Raw genomic sequence first — 24,754 nt, forward strand, 5'->3', positions numbered from 1 at the left:
AGGTTTGTTTTTTTGGTGGTTTTTTTTTTTTTTCTAATACCAAGAAGCAATCAGGAAGAATATTCCAAATTCCAGAGCTTCATTTAAAATGATAATTTCAAACTTTCATTAAAGTTCCTCCTTGAACAAGTTTCTTTTATAACATAGCCAAAGTAACATTCTCCCTTGAGCTGGGTGTTGCAGGCGATTTGGATTGGCAACATTTTGGCTTGCAGATAAGTTTTGATTCTAGTTGTTTTAATTAAGTATATTTTTATAGGATTACTCTAGCATGGATCAGTTCCACGGTTTTGTTTGTTTTAATAAACTCTCGGCGCTTTTAGCCTTGTGCAAACAACGCAAGTCAATTTCTGCCGCGGTTTGCTGTAGAAACGAGCAAACGCTGCCATAAAAGAAGAAGAAAAAAATAACCAAACCAACCAAAAAAACCCACAAACTTTGATGGAACTCGTTACAATACATGCAGGAACAGAAATAACCTCCCGGTTTAATACGGATGGGCTGGCTAAACACAAAAGCATGCGTCGAAAATACCGCGAAGCGCGGAAACGCAAACGTACGTACCTGGGGCAGATGCCGCGCGGTGCCACGTCTCACCGCCCCACTCGCGCCACGGGACCTTTATAAGGGACTCTCCCAGGGCCTAAAAATAAACTTTCGGGGCTGACACGTCGATGCGGGGGAGGGGAGGGGAGGGGGCGGAGAGGGACTGGCCGCAGGCTTGTACGTGGTCGCAAAAATGTCAGCGCCGCGCTCCCCCGCGCACAGCGCAGCGCAGAGCCGCGCAGCGCCGGGGCTGCCCGCCCGCCCGCCCAGCGCAGGGGGACGGAGCGGGCGGCTCCCTCTGCCTGCTCGTCTCCGCGCCGGCTCCCGGGCACAACCGGAGGCCCGGGGCCGGGACACCGGGGCTTGGCTCGCCGGCTCCCGGTGGGCGGCGTGTGCGGGGGGGAGCGGGGAGCCGGCAGCGGGGTGCCGGCGGCGCGCAGCCTCGGCACAGACGGGCGCTCCCCTCCCGGGGCGCTCCCGTTCCCCTCCCGCCCCGGGGCAGCCCCTGGTTCCCGGTTCTCTTTCACCTCCTCTACCTGCTGCGCCCCGGATTCGGCAGCGCCTTCCCCCGGCTCCGGAGCCCCGGGCACCGGCCGGTAGCGCCGCGTTTTCCCCCTCGGCATCCCACGGGAGCCCCTGCGGACCGCGGCACCGGCGGAGCTGCACCTCACCCGCCGCCTCCCCCCTCCCTCCCTCCCTCCCTCCCGCTCTCCCTCCCGTTGTCGCTGCCGCAGCTCGCCCGATTTTGTTGTGCTTAGTTGTACCGGCGCTGGGTCGCCCTTGCTCAGATCTGATCGCGAGGAGAAGCCTCAGGTGATGCTTTTTGGGCTGCGGTAAGTAAAGAAAGAAAATAAATAGATAAAATAAAAAAGGGGAAAAAAAATCCCCTAAGCAAACCCCAAGCACATATGTCTCAACCAGTTGCAACTTCTCGGCTGGCCCGGAGGGGGGAGCGCGGGGGAGTAATGCGCGATCACCCCAGCCCGGGGCAGCGTCGGCTGCGCGGCAACCCGCGCATCGCCTGGGACAGACGGCCGGACGGACGGAGAGACGGACGGACGGACGGCCGCCCGCCCGCCCACCCACCGCAGCCGCCCCGGCTGCCGCTGCTCCGCCCCCGCGGCGGGGCGCCGGGTCCGGCCGGGCGCGGGGGGCGGCGGGCGAGGCGGGCAGCTGACGCCCCGCAAACTTGGTGGGAGCGAGCGGAGGACGAGCGGGCGGGCGGCCCGGCGGGGCTGCGCGGGGAGAGGCTGCGGCCATGGCGGCGTGAGGCGGCGGTGGCGGCGCCGCGCCGGGGAACGGGGCATCAGCGCGGCGGCGCCCCGCAGCCCTACGGCGCCTCCAGGTAACCCCCTCCCGGCCCCTCTCTTCTTCCCCCGCTCGGTGCTCGGGGGGTTGGGGGAAGGGCTGAGGGGCGGCGGGGCTTTTGGAGAGCCGCGGGGATGGCGGGTCCCCGCCCGCCGCCCGCTCCATCCCCGGGGCCGCCTCGCGTGGGCTCTGCGGGGCTGCGCAGGGGCGCCCCGGGGAGGGGAGAGGAGGGGGGGGGGGCGGGCCGGGGTCTGGGCCGCCGCGGCGGCGGGGTGCCGGCAGGGGGAGCTGGCGGCGAGGCGGAGCGGCGGCCGCGGCGGCGGTGGGGAGCGCTGCCGGCGGTCGGAGCCCGACTCGGGCATTGCCCGGCCCCACCCCCGAAAGTCCACCGCGCCTTGCGAAACGGGCCGTCGTTCTGCCCGAAGGCGAGGAGAGCTGTTTGGTCGGGAAAAGAAAAAACGGGGCTGAAACCCGAACTGTGTGTCCCGTCCCCTCCCCTCCCCTCCGCCGGCCGCTCCTGCCCTCGGGGTCGCACCGGCGAGAGGGTTTTTCCTCTCCCGGGAGCGTGAGGTGCGTTTCTGTCGCTGAGCCCCGGCTGCGGGAAGGCAGCCGGTGGCTCCGAAACGTTTTGGAGGGGTTTTGTCCCACTTCGGCAAGTGGTGAAGTTTGCTCTGCCTCCTCTCGCCGGCGAGAGCAGAAGAGAAGCGGCGTGAAGGGCAGCGGCAGTCGTCTGAGAAACGTGGGGCTTTCGGTGGGATATTCTCGCCGTGCGATTTGAAGTCCCAACGTACGTTTATCGTCGCTGTTATTTAACTGGACTGACTGTGGTGTAACCGTATTTTCTGAAGAGTGGAGTTTTGAGTTACCGTTCCGCATCGACGCAGAAGGAAACACCTCGGTTTGTTGTCTTAATCCATCTTTTTTTTTTGTGAGGATCGCGTGCCAGATAAATGACAGCTCTTGGGCTTTGCCGTATCATTCCAGATGCTAAGTGCGCGCGCTAGATTCATGCCATAATAATCTCCCCGGGTTTGTTCCTGGGGGGCAGTAGGGATGGGGGGAGCTGTCAGTGTCATCCCATCCTTCAGCAAAGCGGACTATTGGCAGGAGAGGTCCGTGCGTGCACCCGCACCCTCGCAAAGATGGTTAGAATTTGCAAGATTACAGCTGAGAAAAAAAACTAAAAGACGTTGTTAAAGTTACTGTAATAGCGTGCTCCGGCAGCCCCAAGGTAGTGTGTTTGAAGACCGTATTTTCTGAAAGCTCTGAGTTTGAAGCTGCGTGCGAAAGGCGGGTATGATGCTAGCCCAGCTAGTGTTGTAAAAATAGAATTTGTCATAATGGAAATTGCACTCAAATCTTAGTTTGAGCCGTTTCGGCGTCTTTTGATTGTTACATGAGTAAGACTCTGACTCAGTTCAGCAAAGTTTGACTAGCTAAGAATTGTTGAACTTGGTGATGTATATATATAGTAGAAGTATATATATGCGTAGTCAGTCAGAAGCACATTGCTGCCTCGAAAGGCTGAGGTATGGCCTTAGGTACTTTGCTTAAAGTGGTGAAAGGTTTTGGTGGACTTCTGTATTTTGTGCTGTGTTCCCACCCTCCTCTCCAGCAGGTACAGATAATCTAATTTTATTACCTTTAGTAATGGATTCATCTCATTTTCTCATTTTAATGCTGAACAGCTGTGAGAATTCCTGCTGAGAGCTGAGACTTTGCTCTGGAGGGTGGTAGTTTACTTTTCTGTTGGAGAGGTTGTTTTGAACTAAGTAGTGTAAACACTTGCTTTTAAGTTGTACTGCTTATTCCTTCGGATGTTGTAACAGTTTTGTTTTGGTTGAGAAAGCTGGAGGCATTAATATCTGTAGTGTCTCATTTCTTTTAATCTTTAACCAGTGCTGTTTTCTTAAAATACTTACAGGTAGTAGGAGTGCTCGTGCACTTTGTAATGATCCATAAACTTTGGTTATATCAGCTTTGTTGTACTCATTTCCTGTCGGGCAGAGATGCAGAGGGTGGTAACTACGTATTGCTGCTGTTTTCAGAAGAAAAGAGAGTCGTGTGGTGGGTTTTGGTTTTTTTTTTTTTTTTTTCTTTTCCCCCAGCTACTTAGGGAAACCACGTGGATTCTAACTTCTGTTGATGTAGTCTTATACAAATACAATGTAGTCCTATATAAATACAGGATTTTCACTGAATGAAGTTCATTACTTTCCAGTGAGTAAAGTGTATGTTACAAGCCATAAACTGCAGAAATACAACCTAAGCCTCCTGTGAACTTTGTTTAGTGTTAGAAGTTGTGCAAAGGAATTCAGCCAAGGGAGCAGCTGAGCTGCTGGGATGGGCAGGAGCAGACAGACCCCTTTCTGCGCTCTGGTCTGCAAGGGCTGTGTTGGCTGTGGGTTATTGCTATGCTGTAGGACACGTAAGTGGATAGTTGATAGTGCTATCAGTTGATAGGAGGTGCGTGCTACCAGTACTATCGGTTGATAGTGGGAGGGAGGGTGTGTGTAATCCCATACTGTGTTATTTAACATAAAACAGTATCTAGTAATTAGTTAATATGTTATGATGACTGACTTCTGACTATCAATGCTATATGATTGAGTGTTAGATTTAACATCTGGTTTATAAAATTTTGATATGAACTTGATGTTTGGTAATACATGTTCTAAAGTTATTACAGCTCCTGAGATGAGTTGGTATTACTGCTGCCATAATTATAGGAAGCAGCACTGAGGAACTTCTCATTTTCTGTAACATCATTTTATGGAGATGTTAAATGGGAGTTCTTGTGAGTGCTGAGTTTCCTCCAAATTATTGCTAATCAGTCTGTTTCTCTTCATTATCATCCCTTTATCCTCTTTGGCATGTGTATACCTTCCTCATCGGAAACAGTTTTAAGTTACAGACTGTACATTTGCTCTTTCCTAAAGCTGTAACTGGTTCGAAAGCAGGAGTTGATTTTGTCAAACACTCCAAACGTTTTTCAGACGGACCCTTTTGGGCTGTGTTTGTCAGTCGGTCGCGGTAGGCTGCCTTTCAGGCTGCGGCATTGCAGCGGTGACTTGTGACAGACAGGTGGCACTCTGCTCTCTGCAATTCTCCCAGAAACCTGGGGAATGTCACGGCTTCAACTGTGTGTGCGGTTGAGGTACACTTTGCTCTTAAATCCGCTGTTGTGAAAACAGCAAACTGCTTCCAAAAAAAAAAAAAAAAAAAGGTTGGGGCTTTTAGTTTAGTTTGCTTCGTAAACGTGTCTGGTTATTTATGTAAGCAATTTGCCAGGTTGCATCTAAGTTTAGTACTTTTTCTTGACATTTGTCAGGACAGTAGCAAATGTAAACCAAGTTAATGACCCCAAAACTGCAGTCTATTTAGTGACTTGTTCTTGATTTTGCTAGAATGTCTATTCCAAAGTATGTACATCTCTTGTCATTTAGTGGATTTATTCATGCTTCTAGTCTCAAATGTGTGTCTTCCCTGAGGTGCTTTGACACAATCCAATGGTCTGCTGTATAAATCAACTCTTTATTTCTATACTCATTTTTGTATAAATATATTAATAAAGTTAATCTCTGTTTGGGGACCTTTTGGGAAGAAATCTGACAAAGTCCCAGTGTAGGTGAGAAAGTCGGGCAACTTTGCAAAGGAGCTGATGTTTGTCAGCAACAGGAGCTGAAAGCTGGGGTTGGTGTGAAGTCTGCAATGAGGCCTTTGCAGGTGAAATTCCTGAGTTTAACTCAACTCTTAAAACTTATCTTTTCAAAGGTTATCATTTCTTTTCAAACGGTTTGAATGATTTGTTTCAGAAAATGTTTAAATGCTGTGTAACATGTCAGCTATCATTTCCAAACTAATCCTAATTAACTTATCTGTGTTATGACATTTCTTATGTAATAGCAAGATAATATAGATTTTCATTCCTTTTCCAATTTCTAAAATCAGGATATATCCCCGAGCTCCAGTACACCTTAGAATTGTTGGATCTTCATTTCTGACAAAACTGGTCAACCTTTTCATGGCTACCAACCCTTGTAATGGAAATGACTGTTTCATGTGGAGGACGTTGATTGAGTAGCTCTGAATTTTTGACATATAATCAGCTGATTTTGAACTCCTTGCTAGATGAACAGCATTGAACCATGAACAACTTAGCCATATTTGTTTGGTTTAGGAGAAGCTTACAGAAATTATAACTTTTAGAATGCATTTCAGTAGTCTAAAATGAATTCAGCAGCATGTTGCTGTCCTCTCTGTAATGTCAGGGATGGATTCTTAGGGTCTACTAAAGACATGTGATGAATCAATTAGAGTGTATGCGATGGCTGCAGGATTGGCTTGTAACGTGAATTGAATGGCCTGAAGAGATGAGCCATACTGCAAATAGCGAAGTTTTCCCACCTTTTCCCTACCCCTTCTCCGAATTTCAAAACTGAGCTTCTCTGCTGCTGCCTTCCTTCTCTGAATTGCTAGTCTAGGTGGAAACCCAGAATGCTATTGAAATGTGCTTTCTGGTTAGACTTAGGTTTAACTGAGAATCAAGAATGCTTAATGTAAAGTTAACTATGACTTTATATATCACCTCTGTAGCTAGAGAGAGAGTGTTTTAATAATTCTGGGCCTTGTTCTTCTGACTCACAGTAAAGTTGTTGCGGACTCACTTGCTTCTATTGCTGGTGAACCCCAAAGAGGCAAAGGTATGTGAATGAATATTTGTGTTGTGGTTTTAGAAACATTCTGGCTGTTGTTCTGCACTGTCTTTTCTCAAGCACAAACTCACTTCAGAAATTCCTACCTCTTTTTTTTGTGTGTGTGGAGGGGTTTTTTTTCATCATCCAGATCATTTTGGTGATCTGGTTTCAGTGGAAGCCCACGAACATTTGCATTGAGTCAACCCCCTAGTTATGAAGTATATCCTAGTAGCACTGCTGAAATGGCTTTGGTACGGGAGAAGACACACAGAATGAAGGCCTTTCTGTTGACCTTGTCTGACAGAAGTGAAATTGCTGAGTACTTGAAGGAAAGAAAACTTCTGGCCTTCCTAGTTACAGCAGGATAGGTCATGTGTATTGCCTTGTGTCTCTCAAAGTCCAGCAAAGTTTTAGGATTTTTTTACTAAGGTATTGTATTTCGTCCACAGTCAATGACTGCTGTTTTCTGTGATGGGCTTCCTGGCAGGTCCTTCAAAAAGTAGCAGTACATCTGGGCTGGTGTGTTACTTAATCTGAGCTGTGTTATTGGTGGCCTCGACACCAACTTGTTTGCTTTCTTATTCTGAACTTGCAGTAGGTTTATATGGTTGTTTTATTAGATTTTGTTATAAAAACCAGACTGAGTGCGTGTGATTTTAATTTTTGTCTAGCTTCTCTTGCTCCAGTCCATGATTTTCCTTGCTCACTTTTTCAACCTAAGCATTGAAATACTTAGTAAGAATGTCCAGGAGACAGTAAGTGCACAAAATTGCTACTAACCTCTGATGTATATTACCCAGTACTGTAACATGGGCCCCATAGCTTAGCCAAAAGGTGGGATTTCAGCTTTGGAAGGGAAGAGAGAAGACTGTTTCCTGATAGAGTTCTTCAAGGAGAATTAGCCTGGGGTAGGCCAAAAGCCTAATGATTCTCGTGAGCCTTATGACCTAGCTGTGATGCTGAAGTAGCTAAAGACAATGTTGGTAGTATTGTTGTCTCTTGCACAGTTTCTGACACTGCAAAGCAACATTCTGACTCTCACTTGATAAAATATTTTAAAAAATAAATAAAAATGTTAACTCCTGTCCTCTAACAAAAGCTTCTCCTTGTGACCTGAAAACCACTGTATGCTGTGTTCCCCAAAGGCAGGCAGATATAGGTGGAGGATGCTGTGCCAGTCAGAGTGTGTTATTGTAGTTTATCGTCCTCCTTGGCAATTCTGGGTCTTGATGTCAGTCAGTTGTCTACTGAGTCCTTTCAGTTGCACCAATGTAACTCTTCATGTGGAGCCATACTGTAAACAGTATTAGGGAACCGATCCTCTTAAAAACAGTGTTTGTCTTTGAAGTACACATGGCCACTAATCCCAGTAAGGCCCCAGTAAGATCCCCCAGTAGGCACTAGTCTCGGTGTAACTGCAGGTGTGCAATGGGTATTATCAGGTAAGGGAAGAGGAGGATTGTGTGTGCAGATAAAAATTCTAATTAGTCCCTCAAATAACAATGAAATTTAGGACTGGCAAAAGACCTCTGGTGGATTTTGCCTCAGTGGTTGAAGGTGTGTTCATACAGCTTTTTGTTATGTTAGATTTATAAGAGGCAACAGGCTCTCTTGTGGAGGTTGCAGATGGACTGAGGCACAGACGTACGCCTGTCTTCAGCAGGAGTGTAAGCTCATCTGCTGAGGACTGAGGTACCCGAGAGGCAACGCCTCATTGCATTGTCCTTGAGTGTGTCAGGAAGTGTGGAAATTCAGGGTAATAACCTGTTAAAAACTGGAGCTCAGTCTTCCAGAGCTTTTCTGTCAGACCGTACTCTATTGAAAAATGGTAATGGATTCTGGTATATGCTGTTGGAATTGGTAGTATAAAATGACATAACTGTTCTATGTTCAGTTGCTAGAAGCATGAGTTCATGCGTACAGATCTTGAGACGTGCAAGAGGTGAAGAAGTTGATGTTTGTGGGGAGAAAAGCTTCTCTTGATGGATGTGGGTATGAGTCTTAAAATGCTGTTACCCCAGGCCCTGGAGGCTTGCACAAGTGGTGTAATTCTGTCGTGAAGCTTGGTCAGAGTCTACAGGCTCATCTGAATTGTCCAAGAGAATTGCAAGTTTTTCCAATTTATCTTCTGTTGCTTTCCTGAGTGTACAGTGTTAGACTCCTTACCTGAAGAATTAGATAAGTCTTTAATATTGAAGACAAACCAGCGCAGCTTGGGCATCATCCTTTAACTGCTGGTAACAAAAAACCCACCCTGTAACTAGCAAAACCAACAGAGAGATCTGGGCTCTACACCTGAATCACTGTTCTTTTTGCTGTTTTTGTCTGTAGTTTTGAATTAAATTCATGGTCTGGGTGGAGGGTCTTGTTTTCTTTCTTCAATATCCTTTCTATAAGAGCATTTGCAACTAGCTTTTATTCGAAAATTCCGTTTTTGCTCATTATCTGTAACTGCCAGTGAAAATTCTTTTGCAAATTCATTTAATCTGAAGGCCAACAAGATCAGTATCAGGGTTTGAAGAAAAATAGTCTTGAACTAGAACTAAACGCTTAATTCTGATACTTAACTTGAGTCTTTATATTTGTCTCTCAAACCTGTAATCATAAAGTGCTCTTAAAATAACCTGAGCAAATATGTTATTTTCCTTTGAGTACCCATAAGAATGCATTGCCTGCAATGGGCCAATGGGCTATCTGCCTCTTGGGAAAACACACGTTAGTCTTTTTATAGGATGACTGTTGACAAAGCTTTTCCTTCAACTTCAGTTGTAGAGATGCTGTGTTGTCACTGTTGTGGTTTTTCTTTTTTTGTGTGTTTTTTTTTGGTTTGTTTTTTTTGTGTGTGTGTTTTTTTTTTTCCCCAGAAAAAAAAAGAACTTCTAGTTTGTTGCAGAGGAACATCACTAATATTTTAATCAGAGGAAATATAAGAATTGCATACCTGCAACTATAGGGAGCTCAGTTTGTTTATGAGGAACAATTCATGTGCTGCATTTACCTTTTTGATCTACTGTGAATTGTTTGTAGAAATTTGGCCTGGTTCATAATTGCATATATTTGTTAATTTTGGAGATTTAGCATTCAATTAAAAAGTCCTTTAAAAGAGAGGGTTTGTTTTGTTGTTTTTTTTTTTTTTTTTTTTCCTGCTACTCTCACCAATCTTGACCCTTTTTATAAGCCCCAACTTGCTAATAATGCCACCACTGAAAATTTGGAAAAGGGCATTTGAAATGAGCAGAGCAGTTGACACCACACTTGTTCCCAGCTCTCTGCACACGCCGGCACCTTCAGAGGTTTATCTGTAGCCATAGATCAGGTCTAGGGAACTCAATTACAGATGAAACCTGAGGATCTAGACGTTTCTAGTTATAATCAGCAGGTTAGGTTCACTTCTTGCCAAACCAGGTGTTTGTCCCCCCTTGCCACTTTCTGCGTTGTGGGAAGTGTTGCTTTATGGCACGTTTGAGTCCCTTGTTTCCTTCTTGCTTATTTGGCAACTAAAACTTTCTAAGGTTTATGACAAATTATGTGTTGAGTGTTCTTGCTTCCACATAAAAAGTTATTTTCCACAAATCAATCTTCATATGAAGAAGAGCGTTTCTGTGAGTGTTTGTATTAACATCTATAGCTAGTCGGTAACTGGGATGATCAATCTTAGGAAAAAACATCTGGCTGTTCCTGAATATCGTTCATGTTGGCTTTTAGGCACTTGAATGCCATCCTGCATCCCAAAACATTAAGAGGTATAAAAGCTCCCTTTGACTTCTGGGTTGACTTCTATCATTGTATAACTGGACCTACAAACAATAGGCTTATGTGAACTGAAGTGCTTATGGGACCTTTACTTTTGTGACTGAGTCATAAGGATTTGAGTCAACAAGACTTAGGATTATATTGTTCAGGTTTGCATGTCATACTGTGACTGAAAAGAGTTTGGAATTGCTCTTGTAGGCAGCTGACCAGGGAGGAAGCAATGAGCAAACCTACCCGATAATGTCTTCAGCCTTAGCAATGGTAACTGGTGTATAAACAATTAGTATTTTCTTCTGAAATGTTGCTTCATTTAACTTCTTTTTGCAGCAGTAGTTCCCAAGATATTCTCAGCTTTTTAACAGCATTTAGGGTGATAACTGTACTCCTTATCCCTTGGCCCCAGGAGATCAACACAAGAGAAAGGTGTTGCATAAATTTTCCCTTATCAGCTTTTCTGGTGGTAGACCTGGCCATTCAAAAATGAATGGAAGTATAGCATCTTTGCCCCAGGGCGTCTATGGATGAAATCTTCGTTCACAGAGAAGTCATAGAATCACAGAATGGTTTAGGTTGGAAGGGACCTGAAAGATCCTATAGTTCCAACCCTCTGGCTATGGGCAGGGACACCTCCCACTAGAACAGGTTACTCAGAGCCCCATCCAACATGGCCTTGAACACTTCCAGGGATGGAGCATCCACAAGTCCATACTTGTTTGCCTGGTACAATCACTCCCAGTGTGTTCCACTATAGCTCAGCATGCGAAAGGAAGGATGCAAGTCACTCCATGCAGAACCATCGAAACAGTGAGATTTCTGTTGTCTTATACACTGTGGCATGAAGTAAGCTGGAGACACTACCTAACTGCCTTCCCGTAGCGTTTCTGTTGACTAGAGGCTGCCTGTATCCTGCAGGTGATGTGTTTGGTTTGCTCAATGTTCTCAAACATCAAAGAAAGCTCAAGTATAACGTATCTGTATAGTAAAATTAGAGTGTTGATTGATACTTCAGGAACGTGTGGCAAATGTATTAGAATTAAATGTAGGCTATGATAAGCAAAACTCATCTGAGCAATAACTTCTGTGTTGTTGGGTGGGGCTCAGTGACCAAAATCATTCTAGTTAGATGACTGGGTCATGGTTATGCTCCCTCCTGACAGTAAAACCAATGTATAATGTAAAAGCTTTATATTAATTATAAAATGTATCTGTGACATTTGTAATTTCTTAAATAACTGTTTGCAAACAGCAGTTATAAATGTTTCCTGGTTTACTGTATGCATGGTCAAAATGAACCTTACCTTCCAGTTCCTGTATGTATTTAGAGGAGTGCATAGGGGCGTGTGTGTACGCTTTTTTCTCTCTATACATACACCGATATGCATTCACACACACATTTTTAGAGTCTATTGCAGTTTGTCAAACAGTGGCACTGGTAGATCATCTGCTCCATTTGTTTAGCCAAAATAATGCTGTAGCATCCCAGGCAAACATAATGATAGTGGAAGGACAAGAGGGGCCTTTCTGCTGGGAAGAACTTGTCAGCTTCAGTCCAGCGGTTAGTGCAAGAGACCATGCCAAAAGACAAAGTGAATTGAAATAGAGATCAGGACACTGTTCTGATAGTTGATAGTTTTATTTTGAGCTCTGAAGAGCTCATCTCTTTGAAGAGCAAAGAAATGTTGGCATCAGGTATTGATTATGTGTAATATCTAAAATTCATAAAGTTCTTAACTTTATTCTGGCAAGCTGGACTGTGGGGAAGAATGGAGCTACCTTTGTTTAAGAGTGCAAAAAATGAATCCAAGAAATGTAATTTAAATCAATCCTTCACGATGGCTATAGTGGGATCTTTTAAAGGCAGAGGTCATGATGTGATTTGACTAGATTCAGAAGGTACAACTGAATCAGGAGAATTTTGGTAAATTATGAAGCGATAATAATTTAGATGGACCAGAAACACAGACAAGCTAATTGGACTACAGCAATAAGTATGGACACAGAAGTTTGAGGTTTTAATATACTTTTTCTTTTCTGAAAGCTGATGAGCACTTTGTAAGTGCAAGTGTTTCTCCCTAGTTTGCCTCTGATTTGATGGTATGTATGGCCACGCACTCTTGCTGCAGGCTGTGATTAAGTCCGTGTGTTGTGTAAGATTGAAGTACAGTTGTTATGTTTTCATTTCTAAATCCTTGCGGTTATTTCACCTTCGGTTCCCTCAAACTGCAGCTGTAGTTCTGAAAGTGGGATCAATAGGTCCTAATATGTTATTTGAGATCAGGTACAATAGTATGTTGCTTTTGTAGGATATTCAATTAAAGGTTAGGTTGCTTAATGCTAGCGAAGGGGGGTGGAATATTGAGGGTTAACACTAGCACTGCTTCGTGATCCCAACAAATTTGGAAATAAATGTTCTACAGGGTTTGTTATCTACCCTTTAGTATAGCAATGCTAATAAAACAAGCTCGTGTGCTCTGTTCAGTTGCTTTTTGCTCTGTGTACATCTTAAGGCAAAAATAAATCAGAATAACTGTTGCTTTATTGTTTAGCAATTTGACTTGATTCTGCTAGATCCGTCATGTGCAGGATGATGCCTAAGGTATAGGGGCAGACCAGGGTACTCCTGCCTTCTGCTACTAGGTTATATTTGTGTAAATATATTAATGAGCAATTGATTCTCTAGATACTCAAGTGATTCTTTTGTGCATGTAAATAGAAAGGTGTGAATGGCAGTGTTGGTGTAGTTTGCTGATCCCTCTCCAACAAATCCATCAAGGATGAGAGCCTGTTGTGAACATTGTATCTAGGTGGAATTACTGTTTTCTGCTTTCACTCTCTAGTAAGTCAGCCAAGGTGGTGATTCCAGCAGGTAAAATTGTTTCTGTGAGCAAGCCGTGTGCAAACTCAGCCTTCAGTTAGCCATCGGAAGGTGTGCCGAGTGTCATGTTACCTCTATCACATCTAAGACTAGATAGAAGGAAGACATTTTTTACAGTGAGGTTGGTCAAACGCTGGCACAGGTTGCCCAGAGAGGTGGTAGATGCCCCATCCCTGGAAACATTCAAGGTCAGGTTGGATGGGGCTCTGAGCAACCTGATGTAGTTGAAGATGTCCCTGTTTGTTGCAGGGGAGGTTGGACTGGATGACCTTTAAAGGTTCCTTGCAACACAAACTGTTCTGTGATTCCAAGACATGCAGGTCACCTTTCCCGCGTTCCCGTAGCCCAGGCTGAGTGTATTGCAGCTGCTGGACTCGAAGCAAGCAGGGGTGTTGGTGCTGGCAGGAGCCTGCTGGCACCCATGTAGCTGCCTGGTTTTTTTCCTGCTGCTTTGTGTCCTGAAGCTCAGTACAGAGAAGGGCAGCTGCTGTCGTGTGGGTGGGTGATTTTCTTTTATTTTTTTTAATGCCTCATTCAAGGAGTAAAGATAATGAGGTAGGTAGTGGGCAAGAGGGGAGAAATAGCTGGTGGAAATAAGAGGTGGGAGAGGATGTTTTGGATGAGTGGGAATGGAAAGCTTCAGAGGACACCAGAGCCTCTGTGTTGTAGAACAATGTGGTGGGAGCTGGTAGACTGGATATGGACAATTGCAAAATTGTGAAAACCTTTCTTCCTTCTCTCCACCACTACACACTACGCAGCCGGCACGCCACTTGGGCACACAGTGTTACCCCCTTTGGCTCACCTTGGCTGTTCACAGGATCTGACTCCTTTTGGACTAGATCAAGGAACAAGGTTCCGGCTAACCATATCCACTGCTGCTGTGCTGCTTTTCTTAAGTACTTACAGGTATACAATTAGCTAATGAAATGCTTAACAGAGTTTCTCACACGTATAACTGCATGAAACTCGATGGTTGTGTTAATGTCAATAGTTGGCAGGCAGAAGGAGTTGCTATATAGTATGAATTACAGAAACTGAATCTCAAGTTAGAAAACTGGGTCAGGATAATTGGAGTAATGTCACCAGCTCTGAGGGTGGACACTGTTTTCGTTTGTGTGTTGAAAGTCTGTGGATCTGCAGGGCTTTCCACTGTTCTCCAGGTATGAACTCTCCATGCAGCTTCTTCATTATTTGCTTTGTGGTTTTTTTTCTGTGACTTATGATGGGCTTTGCAGTAGAACTCTACTATGGATGATATGATACTATGGACATGTTATGGAGATAAACAAGTTAATTTTTCAAACTTATAAAGTGCACACAGAGTATGTGCTTTAATTTATGGGATGGCTTTGCTTATCTCTTTTGAGTTCCAGAAGAAAGTGTGAAATGGCAACAACCTTGTTTTAGCTCTTGGAGAGAGATCTTTGGTTCAGTGTGGTTCCTTCATAACCCAGAGTCAGGCTCTTTACTCTCCACCTTTTATTCCTTTTTTTTTTTTAAAAAAAAAAAAAAAGCGCAATGTTTTTTACTGAAGCAATCAAAAAGCCAGCCCTCTCAGTTGTCTGAGAACTTATGATCAGCAGAAGACCTATGAAGCATTATGGTTCAGTTTGGTGTGGCAGCACAGTTCAAATAAGTTGGAACAGCACGGTGGACTTCTGCCCGAGTTCCTTTAATTAGGGTAAGTATGGAACACAAAATGTTTGCTTAAATTATCTGTAATACAAAGTGTACTTGGAGTTGATAGTAAGAATTTCAATATAGCTTCTTTATTCCACTGTCAGCACTTCCAGACTTTTTCCCCCTGTCTTTAAATATCTTCTTGAAAATCTTTCAAAGATAGTTTTATTAACTTAACGTAGTGCAGATGTCGCTAGCTGTGAGGAATAAGTCACAATGACTTGTAGTGTTGTGTCCAAAATATCGTTAAGAGGCTTAGAACAAAGGGAACAATTAATGAACAGTCTTCACTGTGAACAAATGTCAGAGACTCCTCCAGGGCTAAGCTGCTTCTGTGCCATATTCATTAATTGCTCTTTTGAACAAAGTTGGTGTTGATGACTGAGTTTAATTAAGCATACCTGAGAAAATAATAATAATTAAAAAAAAAAAAACCAGATCAGAAGTATTAGAATGAAAAATTTGCATTTAATTTAATAAATAAAGACTTTTTCCTTCTCAGGGGGGGTTTATGCTTCATGTAACTGTTTCTGGCTGACATTTTCCCCTAACTATTGGGATTCTCTTCACCGGAGATTTTGGCAGAAGATATGTCTTATTGTTTGCTTCAGGATGCGTGCCAAATACCATGCTCACATTTAAATCACTATGATTAAAAATGTATTAGAATCCATCATAATGGAAGACAGCTTCAGAACAGTCTCAGTCTACCAGTTGAAATGTGGCAGGTAAAGGAAGAAGAGCAGAACGGTAGAAATCTTAAACCTTAGTTGCTAAAGTTCATTCCAAACTTGCTGACCCTCTACCTTGGTTAAAAATATCTCCTTGGGAAAACTAGACAGCAGCTCTGTAGCATAAACTCTTCTGTAAAACTCATTTGCCCATTGTACTTGGTGACCTACAGGTCTATACTGAAAGTTGATGATGGTGGTCCCCAGCATCCATGTTGTTATGTGGAATATTGTAATACATTTATTACCATGTTTGTTTCTTCAATTTTTTATTCTGTTTTGCCACTCAGTAGGACAGAGGTAAGGTGTGGGCAGTATAATATAGATTCCTAGAAGAGTCTACCTCAAAGGTGAAGGCTTTTTCTGTGTGTTTTTTTCTGTGCATTGAACTGAAAGTTGCAATGATATATGTAAAATACTGTTATTTTGAGTTCTGATGAGAGAGGCTTGGAGAGGTAGGGAGGACTAACACACGCCACAGCTGACCTCTTCTAATTATACTGTTTCCAGGTATTTATTTTGGTTTTATTCGTAAGTTCTATTGTGTAAAGTCAGTCAGAATATGAAGAAGAGTTTTGTGAAAGAACTCTGTAGTAGTTTGCAGTTTTGTGCCAAGTGGTAACTGGAAGCTTTAATAGCCTTACAGTACCACTTGAGAAGTGGAGATGTGCCATTGGACAGACATGTCAGAACATAGTAAAAATAGCATATCCTATAGTGGGCATTCATCCAGAAATCTAAAATTAGCATTGTATACTGGATATAATACTGCAGGTGGTCAGAAGCACTAAATAGTATTCCGCACCCTCTGTTATTCAAGCAGGTCTTAACATATTTATTTTAAACATTTTATGGTTTTATGCAAGGCTGACTTACTGTTATTACTGTTGTTCTTTATACGGCATCAAAATGTCCAATGTGTTTCATAGGTATTAAAACAAAATCTCAGCCAGAGACATTTAACATGGCTCTGCGTGAATGGAAGTCGGTGGCACGATTCCAGCTGACTTCAGCTGGGAGTATAAGTACGTTCTGAACTTATTTCTGATAATATATATAAACACACAGTCAGTTGGTGGGGTTGAGAGTGATTTATTTCACATTATGCTATTTGACTTGTAGCATTCCAATGGCGTTTGGCGAAATAAGCTTAAGGAAAAGTGCTATCCCCTGTATTAGGAGAATGTAAAGCTTGAGGAAAAACAGAACTCGGGTATTATGGTTTGATTAATTGCTTGAATATTTATGCGAGTTTCTACAGGTTCTGATGAGTTGAGTGGGAAAAGTCTGTACTGACTGACTTTCCATTATCCTGCCCTCTTCTGCCCCTTTCTGGAAAAACAGAGGGACATGGGCTTTTTAAGGACTATGGGCAGGAGGTTTCTTTAAAACCCGTTGGAATGACCTGCAGAAATAAGATAGGTTTTTCTTATGACTTATTTATTGAGTATGGGTGTTAGTTCTTGTGTTTGTTTTCAGAGAGTGGTAACAAGAGCATCTGTTTCTCTCTCTTTCTCACTCTCTCTCAATATATACGTCTGCGTGTGTATGGAGGGGGATGCGAGGGAGACAACAGAACTGTGTGTCTATGTAAATATTCTCTTAGAGAGGACAAATGTCTAGGGGGAAAAAGAATGTTTCCTTTATTTGTTATATTTTAACTATATATGATTATCTTCTTTTTTTAATTCAAACAGAGTATATTAATTTTTTTTGAGGTTATCACAAAAAAGACTGGTATCTGGCTTTTAAAAACATGATTTTTAAGTAAGGTGAGAGACTTTTGTTCGATGTTTTTGGATTTACTGCAGATCTTTATTGCTTTGCTCACATTTTTTAAAGCATGGATTCTTATAATTCTTTGTCATATTGAATAGTTGTAAGCATTTTGGTTGGACTGGATGATCTCCAGAGGTCCCTTCCAACCCTGACCACTATGTGTGGCGGATAAAACAAAAAAATTCTTCATCCTTAATTTAAATGATGCCTAATATTTTCATTTAGTATCACTTCTAAGAGTATAGCTAATGCTAGGATGAAGAGGTTGAATTTTTAGATGTAACATTCACAGTTACAATAAAGAGAAAGCTATTCGCACATACAGAAGTGGTGATACAACGGGAGCAGTGGGTAAGGCAGAAGTGTCCTTTGTCCAAAGATTCATTGCGGGGGCTTCTTCTGTTTGTTTGCCATAGCAGGTTAGTGGCAGGCTTCAGAAGAACCTTCTAAGAAAGTATACAGTACAGGATGAATTTTGAGAAAGCTCAATACTGTGTCATGGGATCTAGTCACTTGACAGTTACTGTCTTAGCACGATACCTATAATAGAGGCATAGAAATAAAGAAATGACATATAACAGATTAAAAAAATACGGGCCTATACTGCCTTTCTGTTTAGGGGGAGAAATTAATTTGTACATGCTGTTTGCAAAACCTTTTGTAAAGAAGTTCAGACTGCTTCAGTGGAAGGGGCTATATAGGTAAATAGGTCATTTATATCCAAGTTTGTTTTTTTTTTTTAAATAAGCACTTAGGAACTACTAATACTCTGATAAAGAAAAAAACCCTGATGGTGTTCTAGGGTTTATCTGGACAGCAACATAAATAGTTGAAAAACACATTTAAAACAGGAAAATTCAGTAGAGCTTTGGTTTCTCCAGTCTGTCTTTTTCAAAAAGTTCTGATTGTTTTCTAAGACTTGTTCAATAAAAAAAAAAAAAAAAAAAACAAAAACCCTGACAAAACCCCTCAAAACAACAGCACCCCTTGCCTCGTCCCCGAAAACAAGCAATTTAATGCCTATTTCAAATACAACAATTGTGCTGGCTTATCTGGAGGGCTGGTGAAAACTCTTGAAGGCAGAGCTTGTTTCTGGACTCTCCCCCGACCTCTCGGCTCCTGTGCTTCTCGGTAAGAGCACCCCGCAGCAGTGAAGCATTCTTGATTCGTCTCCCTGAACAAGCCCCACCTGTGTCTGGGATGGTTCATCTCTTTTTATAAAAGGATTTAAACTCCACAGAAATAAATTATTCCCATATTGTTGGTAGTTTTAACACTAATTTTAGACAAAGTTGCTTTATATACGGGGAAAAAAAAATCCTTCGTCTTACTTGTTTAGGTGACAACTGGAGCCTATGACTAGTGAACATGACTAGTTCTTTATGACGTGACATTTTAGGACAGATTGACAAACAGCTTGAATGACATTTGAAAACACAAGATGTTGTAAGAACTCGCTGCCTTAGCTAAATGTAAACACTGCTGGGAGAAAAGCAAGCTTTTATTTAGAAAAGAAAAAAGATGGAGGAGAGAAGAGCAAGCTATGCTTTAAGCTATTGCCTTGTATGATTAACACCTGGACGGCCTTCAGAAAATGCCATGTCTTTCTGCTTTTCTAATTTCAGGGTGGTTATTGACTGAGCAGTAGGGTGCTTTTTTTCTTTATCTGATGCCTTGCTGAGTTCTTTGCAGTCTCCTGGCTCTGTTAGGAAGCTAAAATTGGAATTTTAGCTATCAGACATAGCAATCATTAACAACAATTATTGACTTCTAAACACTCTTCCGTTATCTTGACGCTGTCAGATCACCCTTATCCACTTTCTGCAAAACATAATTGAAAACAATGAAATTTCTCAATTTATGTGGACAGGTAGCAGACTGGAGAAGATTTTTATCTGAGAAAACATCATTCAAGATGAAGCTCTAAGAAGCTGCATCTGCTAGCAGTAAGACCAGCTTTAACAAAGAAATCTCCACTAAGGCGGCTGTGTGCCTCTTCTAGTTCGTCCTTCACATTAAACCAAGAGACGTTTTGCAGAGGTCAAATAAGAAAGTTGTAATGGAAGCGACACAGAAATCCATTAATGCTGACTGCAGATTTTTAGATTTCAGTATCTATAGCTCCATTGCATAGCGAAGTTCAGGTTTTATGGTAACAATTAATGCTCTGGGTTTGATTCTTGAAATTTGATTTATGCATGAAACGCCTTCAAAAGAGTAGGTGCTCAATGGCAAACTGCTTCAGGGTGAGGAAGTAACAGGAATTAAATGCAGCTTTAAAATAGTGGTCCTACTGACAAAAGAGCATTGCCCATAAGGAGTAATAATATCCTGTCCTACTAAGAAATGAAGAAAGGGTAAAGAGTAGATAATTAAAATTAAAAAGCAAAGAATTCTTTAATAGACCAGAAAGTGGGACACAAAAGCTAAAAAGGAAGCATACTGTAAAGATGTAAACTTTTTGTAATACATGAGTGAGTCAATATAATTTTCTTATATTTCAATTTGTATTTGGAACCAGAGCAACATACAGGTACATCTTGCTGGAAATGTATGATTATATTTCCGTAGAAACTTGCAAGTTTCTTTGCATATTAAATACAGTGAGGGAGTTCATAAATTGATAGATTAGAGAGAAGTAAGTTAAAAATATTTAGATAATTACATTTATTTTATATTAACTTTACAGTCTGGGGGTGGTAAGTTCTCCCATGTTTCAGAGTACATGGTGTGAAAGTTGGGATTGGTGACAAAAATCTGCTTTCTAACACTGTATAACAGGGTCAGTTGGAGCAAACCTTTGGCATTTTTGATATGGATTAAATCTGTTCCGAGGATGAGATGGCTGGATCCTTCTTCCCCCCCTCCCCCCTTTAAGTTTTGATAAATGGAATAAAATGCTGCCCCTGTTTGCTAAGCTTTGTTCCTTTTGGTTGCCTTTATGTGCTTTTGGTTTTGTAGATCATCCCTCCTGGGTAAATTTACCAGACGATAACATCTTCTACTTAGATGTCCTGTGCCAGCAGACACTGGGAGATTGAAGCGCTCATCAGATCTCTGTATGTGGATTGTATTGTTCTGTGTCGATCTCAAAACTGTATTTATTCGTATACTTTCTGGATGCTGATTGTGTCGTGCTGCCAAAGGAAAATAATCCTCTCTGCCATCTATTGCGTTTTGTTGAATTTAAGCGGGTTTTACGAAGTTTCTATCAGGTTACAGTGGTGTGGGTATGCGTGGAGCGGTTGCTAAAAATGTGTGTGAGAAGGATAAAAGGAAGGTCGAACTGAGTGGTCAGGAAGTAGCAGGGTGTTAGGAGATGGGCTTGGAGGGAGTTCAGAGCAAAGAGGCTCGTCAGGATGTGTGGGAAACGGATACGTTGTTCTCGGTCATATGATGCGTAAGGCTGGTATTAATTTGTCGGGAAGAATGTGATGAAAAATGGGACTCAGATAACTGTCTGAAGGTTTGAAAGCAATCTTTGATCTGTTGTGAAATACGTGGCCAGTGACATTTTTTAAAACCAAGGATGGCATGCAGTCAGCTCTGCTTCACGTGAGGACTCCTAATATTTTTTTTTTTTTTTTCTCTTTTACTTCAGTACTCCGTGAGAATGACAGCAACAGGTGATGATAATGCTGTGGTGCTGTGGGATACACTGGGAAGGTGATGCAGGCGTCCTGCAAATGGCACCTGAGGCTGCGGTGTGTCACTGCCCAGGCGCAGGGGACCGTCTGGCAGCCGGGGCGGCAGCCAGGCTCGGGACTGCCCGGCTCGCAGGGGCTGGGAGCCCACCTGGGACTTGGCAGCCAGCCGGCGGTATCAGCTCGGTAAATACCTCTGAGGCACGGTCCTGTTACATCACTTTAAAAGGAATTAAAACCATCATCAGGTCATGCCCAGAGCGATACTCCCTCCGGTTCTCCTCGGGCAGCGGTTTGCCATCAGCTTTGCCAAAGCGTGTCTCTGCTTACCAACCTCCCGGCGTCTCTCCGTGACTTCTGTGGTACTTATCTCTGTCGCTGAACATGCGCAGAGCACAAAGGGAGCCAGATACTCACTCAGGGGTATTGTGCATTCAGGTTTTCTACTGAAAGTACACTGAACTCAAACCTATATGGGGCGCCTGACATTTAAATAAAGAAACAAAATGCTTCAGCCCTGATAATTCAACTCGTTGCATTCACACCAGTCGTTTCAGTTATATTCGCACTAATCATTTTGGTTGTACAAGAGAGGGAAGGAAAACTTGCCCCGACATGAAGCACCAAGCGCCGGCTGACAGCAGACTGCAGAAGGCGTTCTCGAGGGATGCTGGACTTGCAGTTTGCAGGAATCCTTGTTGGGAGGGGTAGAGCGCTGCTTGGTTTTGAAGAGCAAATTTGCAAATGCTTGCTGAGACTTTTGCCTGGTGACCGTAGTCGCTGCTGGCCCCTTTGAAACATAGAGAAGCATGTTTGCTGTACCGTGGTGATTAGAAAATATTAATTTCGTTACACACGAAAGTCCCTAATGAAAGTCCCTAATGAAAGGTTGACCATTTTCTGCCACTGTTAATTCCTTAACTTTTTGCAAATGTAATTGCTGCTATGATTACAGAATGCCAAATTGAATTTGGGGACAGACACAACATCCTTTTACTACTAGTCTAGTCAAATAATTTTTAATGAGACAAAGAGCTGGTTGATCACCCAAATTGGTTTGTTTACTTCAGTAGCTTAACTGAATTAAAATCAAAGAGCTTGCATGGGCAGGGGGTAATCTGTGTCATTACGGGACACCATTAATCACCCCCTTGACTGAGGGCAACAGTTTTGAAAAGTGACTTATAGATGACTGAATGACTTTACTCTCTACACCATTAATGGTTCACAGCAGGCCACCAGTGTGCAATCGCAAACATCTGTGCCTTTAAAAATTTCCACTTTCCCAAACAGAGACATATTCTATGAAGAAAAAAAAAGAAAAGAAATAAAAAGGAGAATTCTTTTTTGCATTAGGAGCTTTTTGGAAAAAGGACTAACAGGACATGTTTCTGCTTTAATTCTTGTATGTGATACGATCATCTGAGTTTATCTTTAGCTCTTTATGTTCTTGATGGCATTAGAAGATATTTTGGTTTTTACATATGTTTTGGTTGTTTTGGCTCCATGGGATCTTTTTGACGTTTGGTACCCAGTAGTGAAAGCAGATGTATTCTGCTTGCCAAATAACTCATGGATATTTGTGTTTTAACAGTGCATTTAAAGTAAATGTAGCCACTTGCCCATAGACACTGCAGAACATGCATTACTTATTCAAAGCTGACTGTTCCAGCTTTTGGAAACCAGCTTAACAGAACGGAGAAAAAAAATTGTTTCTCCAGGCTTTCCTATTACTTCTAAATGGGTCTTTTAAACAAGCATTTAAATAGAGAGGGAAAAGAGCTAAGAGGACTTGGTAGGTATAAAAAAAAAAGAAAAGAAAAAAAGGAGAACCGCCCGCCCAACCCCAAAGGAAGAAAGAATGCCTCCTTCATCGGTCAAAGATAATTGGTTCTGTACCGAACACACGTTTTATGTTATCTATGGGCAAGGATGTGACAGGCTTCATCAGTTTCATGACGCGGTCAAAATTTACTGTGTAATTGAAAGGTGAAAGGTTTGCATCCATTAATCAGATTGGTACTGGGGTAAGAAAAAGATATCCTTGAGTTAGAAGTCTAACAATTAATAATGAAGAGTGACGTGTGTGTGCCCTCTAACAGCTATGTAGAGTGAGACTCCCAGGTAAGTGTCTGTTCCTCCAGAATATGTTTAAAAAACAAAAAAAGTTGATGTATCGTGGGAGAATAGGACGTCTAAAGTTTCTATTAAATACCTCTTTCACAGAATCACAGAATTATCAGAGTTGGAAGGGACCTCTAGAGATCATCTAGTCCAACTCCCCTGCCAAAGCAGGATTGCCCAGAGCACATTACTCAGGACTGCATCCAGGCGGGTCTTGAAAATCTCCAGGGAAGGGGACTCCACAACCTCCCTGGGCAGCCTGTGCCAGTGCTCTGTCACCCGAACCGTAAAGAACTGTTTCCGTGTATTTGAACGGAACTTCCTGTGTTCTAACTTGTGCCCATTGCCCCTCGTCCTGTCACTTGGAACCAATGAAAAGAGCCTGGCTCCATCCTTCTTCAACCCACCCTTTAGATACTTGTATGCCATAATCAGGTCTCCCCTCAGCCTTCTCTTCTCCAGGCTAAAGAGTCCCAGCTCTCTCAGCCTTCCCTCATAAGGGAGGTGCTCCAAGCCCTTAATCATCTTAGTTGCCCTTCGCTGGACTCGCTCCAGCAGTTCCCTGTCCCTCTTGAACTGGGGAGCCCAAAACTGGACACAGTATTCCAGTTGTGGCCTCACCAGTGCCGAGTAGAGGGGGAGAATGACCTCCCTCGACCTACTGGCCACACTCTTCCCTATGCAGCCCAGGATTCCATTGGCCTTTTTGGCGACAAGGGCACATTGCTGGGCCATGGATAATTTACTGTCTACCACAGTAGATACCTCTTTGATGAAGCTAACTCCGATCTTAAAAGACAGAGCTTCTTTTCTCATTTCAACATTGTTACTAGAGATGGGAAATATTAGATGGATTCAGAGATCCCACTTTGCTGTTGGGTGGGGAGAGGGATTTTTCATGCTATCTCAAATAACTTGGCCAGCTACGGAGATGATACACCCTTTGACTTTAATTTGTCACCTAAGAGGTCTCAAGTCCCTGAAAATCCTCTTAATCAGTTCTTTGTGAGCTTCTAATCTGTTTAACTTCTGTGGCCCGTGGTTTTAAACGTAAGGAAATTTACGTGTCCCTGGTGTCTTGGACTGAGCGCCCACAGGGAGATGCCCAGTTCTGAGCAGAATTCACAAGTTTTGAACTCCCGGAATGGATTCTGTCTTGTCATCTGAACTGCTCATTCCTATTGTTGGTAAGGAAATAGTGGAAAAAAAAAGGTGGCTGGCAGAGGGATCATGATTTACCTCTTTCTTTTTTTTTTTATTACCTGTTTCCTTTTCTTTAGTTACAGAAAATTACTTTGTGACTAAAAGCAAATCCACGCTAATGGAGGTGCCCCATGTACAAGTAGTTCCCTGCAGAATTCCTGTAGCCAGCTACAGCAGCAGCAAGGTGGCAAGGGTTGCTTGTAAAACCCCTGTGCCAAAAGTGTTTGGCCATACTGATGGTCCTGATCCTGTTAAATGCTTTCCACCACCCAAACTATTTGTATATGTATATGTTTTTAATAAGCAAGACAGGGTCCTTGTGTGTCAAGACCAGGAAAAAGAGTTTTCATCCCATCTAGGGAGAACTGATATCAGGAGGATCCTTAGCTACTGGCACTTGTCCTGGAACAT

The 24,754-nt window shown here is 42.9% G+C and overlaps 1 long non-coding RNA gene across 1 annotated transcript in view; it reads left to right on the forward strand.

The window, feature by feature from the left end:
* Positions 1-1,794: 1,794 nt before the first annotated feature.
* The window catches only part of LOC309668778, a 109,643-nt gene continuing 86,683 nt past the window's right edge, over positions 1,795-24,754 (forward strand). The window contains exon 1 of the long non-coding RNA XR_014268870.1: positions 1,795-1,891. This is a non-coding gene — a long non-coding RNA (uncharacterized lncRNA). The remainder of the gene's footprint in view (positions 1,892-24,754) is intronic.

The sequence above is a fragment of the Vanellus vanellus genome, assembly GCF_965231255.1.
Source record: "Vanellus vanellus genome assembly, chromosome: 2".
NCBI lineage: Eukaryota > Metazoa > Chordata > Aves > Charadriiformes > Charadriidae > Vanellus > Vanellus vanellus.